Genomic DNA, 12,032 nt, shown 5'->3' on the forward strand with positions numbered 1-12,032 from the left:
ATGAGGTCACATGCCTCATACACTCGTTGTCAACATCGGAAAAATAGAGTCAATGCCGAAAACTAGCATTAGGTTGTCTTTGATAAAAAAAAAATATAATGTGGTCTGAATTTGTAAAAAAATATTTAAAAGGTTGTTTTTAATAAAGTGAACACTTTAAAAGGTTGTTTCTAACAAATTTTCCTATAGATTATTAAAATATATTACGTATGTATTTTCTTTTAAATGTTTCGGCTTAAAAGTTGGAAACTAATTATTTCCATTTTATATTTTTATTGTATAAGAGTCGTAAATTTTATAATAATGCATCTTTTTCATTCCACTGATCAAATTGATAACATTTCCCCAAGTAGCAGAACCCCTAGCTATTGGCGTGGGAAGCTTTATATATACTGAACTAGCTAGATTTGTTCATATTATTCTTAAATCACCCTTTTAATCAGAACATTACATAACATGATATGCATGCAAAATTAAATAATTAACCTCTAATCTATATACATATACTTGTATATACAAATAATTAACCTCTAATCTATACACATATTCTTGTATATATGAACACTGTCAATAATCTTTTTATAAATAAACTGCCGCAAAATTATAAAAGAACCCATAATTTAAGGGTCAAAATTATAAAAATGATTCTACAAAATGCGTGTCAGAATCCTGACATAATTCTAAGAATTGAATGCCTTATTTTACTATTCCATGCCTAATTATATGATTTTGCTGTTATTCTACTCTTGTTTAGTAAAGTTGCATCATTAAATATTTAAATGTGATGCTTGTGCTATAATTAAATTACTCTTTGTCTTATCTTTTTACTAAGGGCATTTTATTATAGCATAAATTCAATTGGATATCATCAAAAATTAATCAAAAATTGAGAGACATCTATCATTCACAATATGAACTACTAATTAAATTACGAAAAATGCACTGCGCGTTACATATTGGTGTATGTAACATAGGGTTTTCCATGTAGTTAGCTATAATTGAGCACAAATATTATAATTATACCGGCCTACAATATCATCCCTTAAAGCAAAAGAATTACTGAATTTATAAATAAGACTATCATATCCTCATACTAACATGATATAAAATTATACTCGTATATATAACGAGGTTAGCATCCCTTTCTTTCAACGATAATTTTAATTCTAACGCATACGTGATATTATATTTAATTATAACAAAAAAACGAACGCACGTAAATTACAAGAAGAAAACAATGACCTGGTGGCAGCTTCTCTGCTCTGAATTGCACAGTAATTATCACCAAGATCAATCTAGCAAGACCAAATTTAGAAATTTATTATTGTGGAGGAAACATTTTTTTTTTCTCTCTTCTTTCTCTCTTTATTATGGAGTAAAATTTTGAATAAAATCCTCTCATATTGTTAGATTTATTTATATATTAAAAATTCAAGATTAGATACAAATAATAGTGATGAAATTCTGATTTAACTTATTCAAATTCTCCTTTATTTCTCACTCTATTTCTCTGGTTTTGGGAAATTGTGTGAAGAGATAAAATTGCAGTCTACTTAAATTAAATACACTTTACTTAGTCTTTTGACGATTTATTCTCAAAAAAAAAAAAAAAATTAATCAATGTTTTTAATTTTACTTTTTTCTAAAAAAAAAAAATTTTGCAATAGTTGTGAAAATGAATGACACGTGTCAGTTAGTAAGCTGGAAAGAGTTCTAGTGGTCAGCAACCAAATCAAGCCAATAAGGAGGTGTCTGCTTTCATTAATGTCAAAAAAATGCAAGAAACTAAACTTTGACTGCCACTTTAGGAGCCAATTGCTGTTGTAAGTTTCATGCAAATCACCTCCAATGGCATCACTACTTTTAGTATGATCAAATCTAGTTAGTTAGTAAAGACAACCATATCTTTTATAATTGTGCTAAATTTATACCAAGTTCCTTATCTCTAAGGAAAAATTTGATTTACATGAGTTTGTTGAGATCACCACATTATTTGAGATTGTAATTACTAAAATGATAAAGTAATTCATGCGAGACAGACTTGTTTCACACTTACACTAATGTTACTTACATAATATAAGGTGTTAGATCATTTGATAGTCAAGTGATGCTGCAAATTTCAAATGTGACGAATGTATGTTTGTATTGATAATCATTTACACATATTATAGTAATATGGTGGTTTTGAACTAACGATTTTATATAACATTATACGAAATAAAGTAAGTTCTAACTACACTTCAAGCCTATAAAACATACATATTAACCAATAGTATTTAACTATTATTAGTGTACAAACTTATACGTGCTTCCTTTTAGTATCAAATTACAATTTTATCTCAAAATCTCATCTTGACAAAATTTAAATTGAGATGTCATTGTTCGACTATTTGAGGTTAGCAAATATTTAGCTAGATATGACTAACATAATCCTACTAACATGAAGCATCTTTTAAGTATTTAGTTTTTCTTTGAAGATTTTGAGATGTCATCATGATTGATGAAAGGTTTAATTCTCGATTTTATAAGTCACTTGGAATGAAAAACTACAATCTAAATTTCACAAATTGTAATTTGGGGTGCTCAAAAACAAACTTAAGCTTGGCACAAACTCTACAAACTTGAAATACTATTAAACGCAATACATCATACATCAATAATAATACTCCTAAATCTTTTTGTTTTTTAATGTGAAATATTATGATATTCTAATTATAATAAACACAATAATGTTAATATTAGCCTAAAAAAATATTGGAACTTGGTGCAATAGAATGGACAAAGTTTGAAAATGTGCTCAACAAATGAGGGAGGGCATCATGGGAATTAAGTAAACAAAAATTAATTGGTGGGAGGAAACGCCGGGGAATTGCTCGTGTCGCCTCGAAATATCATCCACCCATCAAACTAATTTAATTAATTAAAAGTTAACAATTTTTTAAAACAAATTTTGTTTTTAAATAAAAAGAGGCAAAAAGGTGTGCAAGTTTAAGAAGAAAATTTGTCTGGTTAAGACTTGAAAGAAGTGGATCTTGTAGTTGTACTGTTGTTTAACCTCTCACAAGATCAACTGCTGTCATACCTATGCCTAATTACCTATGCCCCTATTTTTAAGGTTAGGGTTAAGCTAAGCTAACTAGGTTTGTTTCCCCTAAGTTTATCTCAAGATGAGTTTCTTAATTGCATATTTGTATGTATGTTACTCCACATACTATATCAGATGCACATTGTTTTGTGTATGTATCAATAATTGGTGGTGTGTATCGTACATGTGCTTTACATATCATGTGTATATGCATCTACAATGTTAACACTTTACTATGTATACCAACATATATATCATACGTCTAGATTGTTAACGCTTTATGTACCAGCATTTATATCGTATGTGTATAATGTTAGCCGAGTGCATCCACCTTAAATATGTGGTAGTATTTGCAAAGAGCAACTTCACTTAATTGAAAATTTGAAAGTGTTCACGTTCTTTATAATTTGCTAACCCTGATTTTTGGTGTATTCACACTTCACAATACTTTAATCACTTTCTTAGATGAAAAAACAAGTACTTTCTCTTCTCTGTTTGATGGTCAAAGTGTATGTAATGTCTATCAAAAGTCAATATGGTACAACTTGAAAAAAAAAACGAAGGAATTGCCATTTTGCAGAGAAACTTGATAATACAAGCAACATAAAAATCAGGGACATGAGATATGCATAATAAGGGCACTCTTTTATCACTCCAAGTATGATAGGTTAACTCAGTAATTAAACTCAGTGCAATTCTGCAACAGTGTATCTAAGATAACGAGGCTCATCCTTTATTCATGCTACAAGGTACTGAATAAAACGTGATAATTTCGAAATCCTGTAATTATATGTTACAATATTTCCTGTACATTAATCACTATGCAAAAGATACCACATTCTTGGTTCTCTCCTAAAATATAACATAACATAACATCTAGTTGTTGCTTAGTTTCAAGAGACATACATGTATAGCACCATGTACTGCCTTGTAAGTACTCCGTATACGTTAGCCAGGTTTGTTGGAAGCCACCACCAAAAGAACAGGTCGAACACATCAATAAAAAAAAAATCAGAATCAAATGAAATGTCGAATTCAAGCTGGAAAAGTTCGAAACAAAAAGGATTAGAAAAGATAAACGTAGCTGTATTTGAAAATAAAAACTGAAGATAAGAGGTATAATCATATTTGATACAGTATACAAGATGTAAAGAACTCTCTACAAGATACGAGAAACAGAAAGGTTATAAATTCAGTGCACAACTAGAATGAATACATAAGGACAATCAGGAGATTAATTCAACTGGGAGTAAGTGTTGCAATCATTATTTGATCAAACTGGGAGAAATTAAAGCAGTTCTCTATGACTAACCTATAGATTTCTGCAAAATTCCGGGTTAAAAAAGATCTGTATTCAACAACAATGGCCATGTGCATGAAGCATATATCAAATACTATTAGCATAAGGTGAAGCAACCATTTTGGCGTCTTGATTACTGGTCAAGAATTGTGGTTCTCTACTTTCAAGCATAATGTCGACTAGCACGTGAGCTGCTCGTGCTTAGTAGAGCAGCCACGTCATTGGTTGAAGTACAGATATCCACAGATTTCAAGACACAGCAACTTAGAGAAAACGATAGGTCATTTAATTAACACATATACAAGCAAATGACAGCAATGGTGGTAGTTTAGATTTGAATGTGGGCATCAGTCGTAATTACTAATCCACAATCAGGTTGATGATGCTTAAACAAATGTTTCCCTCATCGACAATCCCATGAAAATGGTAGGAGCTTCTCAATATCGATAGAACATATGGGAAAATGAGACTTTAGTAGTATTTATTACTAAACAAGTGGAATATCTGCAGGGCATGTGCATGGCATTGTCTTGTTCCAAGCAATGTACAAAATTATATATCACAGACCACACATTTAATTATAATCTTAATGCATTTAAAATATCATAGATACACCTTGGTTAAGGAGAAAAGAACTTCCTCAAATTTGACTTCATGCATCTGTTGATGCATAGACATTTATGCTTATGTTTACTTGCATTTCAATATTTCCCAACTGAGGGAGTTTTTTTTGTTATAGATGTTTTAAAAAACAGTTAACTCTCACAAGTCACAATCAATAATTGAGCATATACTTCTAAACATCTCATCAGATTTGACTATACATTACATCATAATTGAGTGATACTGGAAATTCCACGCATACGCATACACAGAGACCAAAGCAACTAAAAAAACAATATCCAATTAAATTTATGATCATTCAGCAATAGTAAAAGTCACTTGGCTCTACCACCTATGCAAAATCAGCAGAAAGTCTGTACATACGTGAAGTAAATACAGTTTGTGGCAATTCTCAGCAGATAACTTCAACTAGTCTGAAATATGGAATGTTAACTTACTCTTAATAGCATAGGCAAGGTTAAGTTAAAATATACTGACATAAAATTGGTTTATCTGATATCCTGCAAGGCACGGCATCCAACTTTTTAAGTTGATAATTTATTGATCATTTATTTTATTCAGGAACAGAAAGTTCGTTATATCATCACTAGTAGATCAAATTATCTGCTTTTTATTACCATTTACCACCAGCACCGCTAAACTTAAAATATCTAACCTATAGATCTGAACCCCATAGCCCAATGTCCCAGCAAGATATAGACGAAAAATTAGGAACACCTCAAGAACCAAGCATGGCAAGCAAGCAAGTAAACAATAGTACAAATAAAAGTATACCAACATCTGACTAATGAATCTTTAGTGGAGAAACCAAAAATAGTAGAAATTATTTCTGCTCTAAGATTCTAACAATGCAAACTGCAAAGCACCAAAAGTAACTTCAGGATTTTATTAGGTACAAGTCAGACAGCTTACCATAACAGTTCAGTAGATTATCAGCTTTATATTCCTTCATGTACACAGAAGTCCCTGACAGTGTGACACAATCATCCTGCTAACATCCCTGCAGATAAGAGATGGAAAGCAAAAGGAAAACTTCTAGGGCAGACTAGATAAATTAGGCAGTGGTCACAGATAACAGTCAAAAAAATATAAAACTATACTGACAAATATGGAATGTACACAGTTCAGGTAGGTGAGGTATTGCACAAAAGTGGAGCAAATAGAATTAAGAATCATCTTAGCCAACCCTAAAACTTGTATATATCTTCTCAAGCGAGGAAGCTCCATAACTTTACCTAGGGTGGATTTCTTTAAGTGCATCTAATAATTAATCGGTTAATGCTCTTTAAGAGCTACTCAAAACAGATTATTAGTCATCAAGTCAACTGCAATAATGGAGTTAGTAATGCTTTTAACTCTCCTTCCCCTGCAAGCCTAATATCAAATAATAAAATAAAAATAAGAAGAGAAAGACGGATAAGCAATTTGTAAACTTGGGAGATCCATCGTTGAAGTTCATGATGTTTCTTAATATACAATGCATGAAAAAGTAGGGGCTCATTGAGTGCATTGCCCTAAACATTCTACATTGACCACTCAACAGGAAGAAACTTCAGGGAAAGAAGGATTTTACTGTCATTGAATGTCAAGAGTCTCAAGACATGCAACAGCAAAATATCTCTTTCCACTGCAACATGCTTATTGAATCTCTACAATGATAACATCGTGCAAAAGAGGAAGGGCTTATTATATTTGACTTGGCATCTTCAATTTTGTCCACCAGCAACATACAATAATACAATGCAGAAATGGATTCATGAATTAATCAACTGACTGATGGATTAATATATGTAGCATGTTGTTGCAATAACCATAAATTGACAATAATCAGTTTCACCGAACATGTAGTTGACAGATTAATATATGTAGCATGTTGTCGCAACATCCATAAATACCACTTAAATGGAAAAATCGATTGTATTTCGTCCATTGTTCCCCATAGCAACTGGGGATCAAAAAGCACCATTTGACAATAATCAGCTTCACCAAACACTGTTAATAAGGTATCCATGATTGTACTAGCACACCCTCCTAAAAATGCATACGTAGTTCATTACTTAGTCAAGTAGAGCTCAGGGACAGGGAGACTATAAACTTCAGAAAGGATTAATTAACTTAGTGAAGATACATATTTGTTATTTTTACAACACGGTTTACTTACAACTGAAAATAGCTATGTACAATCAGTGAATTAAAATTTAGGTTCACTTAAATAACTATATTAATGTGTGGCCAATAATAGAATATATATAGCACAGTATACCAGTGATTGTAGCCTATAGAAACAACATGACTTTCAGACAACGCTTCTAAGACCTTAAGTGTGGCATAAAATTGGCCAATAATAGAATATATATAGCACAGTATACCACTGATTGTAGCCTGTAGAAACAGCATGAATTTCAGACGACACTTCTAAGTCCTTGAGTGCATTCCATAAACTCAAATAAGGGAAAAGATCCATCAATCATGAGACCAATATGAATCAGAAATCATATAGGGACATCCCTTTTCAAGAATGAAGATGCATCTATATCTATATCTACTAAATTACAAATCTTGACAAGCAACTTTATAGAGTAATATTACAGTTACCCTGACACCAGAATACAGACATTATGTGATCGAGTGTCTTGCTGGTGCAAAATGGTTATAGCACTGGAATCCAAACATCGTAAACCAGAAATCAATACTCTCATTAAAACCCCAACAAGTCATGATAGATGTAAAATGATTGTACCTTCATGTTTATGAGGCAGCTTGAAGTCATAGTTCATATAACTGAGTAGTTAGTACTGTTGAACATTAACAATAATACTATTCCTAATTCATTGATCACTAAAAGAGGAAAAAAAACACGATTTCGTTCTGAAAAAGAGAGGAAGGAAAACAAAGTTTGCATAAAATGGAGGACTACGAAACTCTTAAGCAACACAAAATCTCTTGTATACTGGAAAATCACAATGTACTCCGTATTTCATTTTACAAGTTCATCAGCTCAGCAACTTCACTAGATTGAAAACTACTTCACCTTTTGCAACCAAACTTTACATACATACATACATACATACATACATACATACATACATACATACATACATACATACATACATACATACATACATACATACATACATACATACATACATACATACATACATACATACATACATACATACATACATACATACATACATACATACATACATACATACATACATACATACATACATACATACATACATACATACATACATACATACATACATACATACATACATACATACATACATACATACATACATACATACATACATACATACATACATACATACATACATACATACATACATACATACATACATACATACATACATACATACATACATACATACATACATACATACATACATACATACATACATACATACATACATACATACATACATACATACATACATACATACATACATACATACATACATACATACATACATACATACATACATACATACATACATACATACATACATACATACATACATACATACATACATACATACATACATACATACATACATACATACATACATACATACATACATACATACATACATACATACATACATACATACATACATACATACATACATACATACATACATACATACATACATACATACATACATACATACATACATACATACATACATACATACATACATACATACATACATACATACATACATACATACATACATACATACATACATACATACATACATACATACATACATACATACATACATACATACATACATACATACATACATACATACATACATACATACATACATACATACATACATACATACATACATACATACATACATACATACATACATACATACATACATACATACATACATACATACATACATACATACATACATACATACATACATACATACATACATACATACATACATACATACATACATACATACATACATTCAGACATCCCAAAAACATTCGTCGGTGAGATTAATTCTAAATTGTGGATGCATTGTGAATTTCTTCCAACCTAAAAACTTAATTACAATCCAACACCTGTAAACTTACAATTATTAATACACTCTACCATAGAAATCACTTTTATCAAGTATAGCCCTAATTATCGCGAATCATCTTTTCAATTCACCAATTCTGATAAATTATGCCCAATTGCTTGTATTAGGACAAAATACTTTAGCTATACATAAGTTAAAAGCAAAATTCAATGCACAATATATAGCAAGTCAAAGAAATCAGCAAAATTGTTCATTACCAAAAGGAAAACCCTAATTTAAAGTCAATTCGAACTCTAATTTCTAGAATTAAAGATTTGAAGCTACCGATTGCATTCAAATTCATCGAATGACGGAAAACCCTAAAAATGGAATTTGGAATCTTAATCAAACAAAAGCTTAGCAAACATTAAAAACACTAAAATCAGACGAAATTTAGCTTACCTGAGATTGAAGAAGCACGAAGAATTCGTCAAACGACGAAAGCTCCATTGATCTGCCATCTTTCTCTCTCTTCAAGTCACCTTGTCATGGCTTTGCTTATTGTTGTTCATTTTTTTCCAACGTTTGCCTTTCCCGCCAATAAATTCCGCTTGATATATAGATGACTATGTACTTTCTCCGTTTTGTAATAATCGACTAGGTAAATGTTGTTTCCATTGTAGTAGGGTAAAAAATTCAAAATGATGTGTTGAAGAGTGTGTTAATTATTCTGAACGAATATGAAATATGTAATTTGGCTATGATATAAAATTTTCACCAAGTAAACTACTCCCTCCATTATCTCGTTTGTACTCAATTAGGATAGAGTCACATTCGATCGGTGATGGGAGTGGGATCAGATCGACAAAAATGTTAATACACTATTAAATACACATATTTCAAGCAACACAAATAATTTCACAGTTCTACGTACATAATATTAACTCAGCAAGGTCAAAGTAGTTAAATAGGAAGTACATATTATAAACACATAGTCAATCCCCGTCCTCTAAAAAAACAAGTACTCGTAACATAAAAATACAACAAAAATAATTCTCATTGCCACAATGATAATTCCATATCAAATATCAATAAGAAAAACAAGGTGTTCACTAAGGTCATGTTCTCTTCGGCTTAATTTCCAATTCAGTTCAACTTCAATCAATTCAGTTCAGTTTAATTCCCAATTTCGTTCTCTCGTAAACAATTTAGTTTAGTTTAGTTTAGTTCAGTTCAGTAAATCAGAACAAGCCATAAGTTTGATGCCCATTATTTCATCAAATCCATAACTTGCACCATTTGATCATATTATTTGAATCACAACTACAAGTACGATTTGATCAATTCATCATTCAAGATTTATTGCAATAAATTCAAGTTGGTCTTAATTTGTCGCATTAGGGTTGATTTTGTTGCACTTCATACGACAAATGATTTAAGGTTCACAACTGCTCAAGAGCGAGATAGGCTTGAGATTTAAAGAGCTAGGAAGAATTATTGGCATCTATGTAAATAGAGTTGTCGCTTAAAGTTTTGAGAAATTATAGTTTACTTCGAGACTCAATTTTAAAAGTAAAATGCAAATAGGAAGAAAATAATAACTTGAGTCTCTTGACTTTCCTATAAAAAAAAATTACAAAATTGTGCCCAATTTCAACTTCTCCCTTTACCTATCTATATCTATACTTAGTATTTAAAAATTCTAACCCGGAAAATACACATGTCTCCATTCTATTACACTTTTCTAGCTTCTTTTACACTAGATGTGCCACAAGTCTTCTTATATTTTTTAAAAATATTTTTTACACTATCTTAATTATTTCATTAAACTTATATTTTCATCTCTCTCATACACGCTTCATATTCATCTCCCCTATTCAATTCAACCTTTTTCTTTTCTCTTTAATTTTAGTCCCTTCACCTTCTTTTTTTAAAGCCTCATTTTGAATTAGAGCCCTAAAAATCTAATTTCTTTAATTATATTTTGATTTTAGATTACACATTACACCCCATAATAATTTATTGGTATTTCCATCATTACCTTTCAACACAACTTTTTATAAACAACCCGTGCATTGCACGGGCTAGAAGGCTAGTTCTCGTTAATACTGTAATGTGCCACGTAGTTGCTTTTTTAATTGCGCCACATCACCTTTCCAACATTTTATGGTGCCACATCATCACTCAAACAATCTAAACCATTACCCTCAATCTTTTATAACAAAGGTGACTACTTAACTATCTTAGCCAATCATTAGCTATGTCATTAAAAAAAAAAACTTATATAAATACATACTACAAGGCTACAAGCCTACAAGGTTTAATTAAAAAAAAAATTACTCAAAGACGTACAACGACAATTTTAGTTTTAAAAAGTCTTTAATAAAATTTATCGATTGTACGTCTACAACACTGTCACAGTAACAACATAGGACAACGTCCAGACTACTCACTAGTTTAGATTGAAAAGAAAGAATAAGGGGGCGTTTGGTTCATGAAATATAGGTATGAGGTATGGGTTTAGAATGACTAAAACCCATACCATATGTTTGGTTGTCAAAAATATGAATTTCAAACCCATACCTCAAACCCATGAGGTATGGGGTTTAGAAACCTTGGGGGGGAGGTGGGTTTGGCTCATTCCATTCCCTTAGGTATCAAATAAAAGGAGAAAAAAGTGAGATATTCCATTCCAGAATTAAACCAAACACATGGTATTAAGTATCAAGTTCCAACCCGATACCACCTTAACCCCATTCCTGATTCCAACCCCATACCACTCTGTGAACCAAACGCCCCCTAAGAGATCCTCATCGTTAAAACTCACCTAGCGAAGATTGAACCCCAAACTCCCGAGGCTTCCCATCTAGTCTTTCCAAGATATTGACCGCCATACCAAAAAAAAAAAAAAAAAAAATAAAAATAATAATAATAATAATAATAATAATAAATGAAAAAAACAAATGAAAAAAAA

At 31.2% G+C, this 12,032-nt stretch overlaps 1 long non-coding RNA gene across 1 annotated transcript; it reads right to left on the minus strand.

Annotated features, from left to right (window-relative positions):
- Positions 1 to 3,797: 3,797 nt before the first annotated feature.
- Positions 3,798 to 6,061, minus strand: LOC145626252 (uncharacterized). Its single transcript, XR_014110977.1, has 2 exons — positions 5,922 to 6,061; positions 3,798 to 4,022 (listed from the first exon to the last, which is right to left on the minus strand). It is a non-coding gene; the product is annotated as an uncharacterized LOC145626252 (long non-coding RNA).
- Between the last annotated feature and the right edge of the window lie 5,971 nt (positions 6,062 to 12,032).

Source organism: Chenopodium album, chromosome 4, assembly GCF_948465745.1.
Source record: "Chenopodium album chromosome 4, dcCheAlbu1.1, whole genome shotgun sequence".
Lineage (NCBI taxonomy): Eukaryota > Viridiplantae > Streptophyta > Magnoliopsida > Caryophyllales > Amaranthaceae > Chenopodium > Chenopodium album.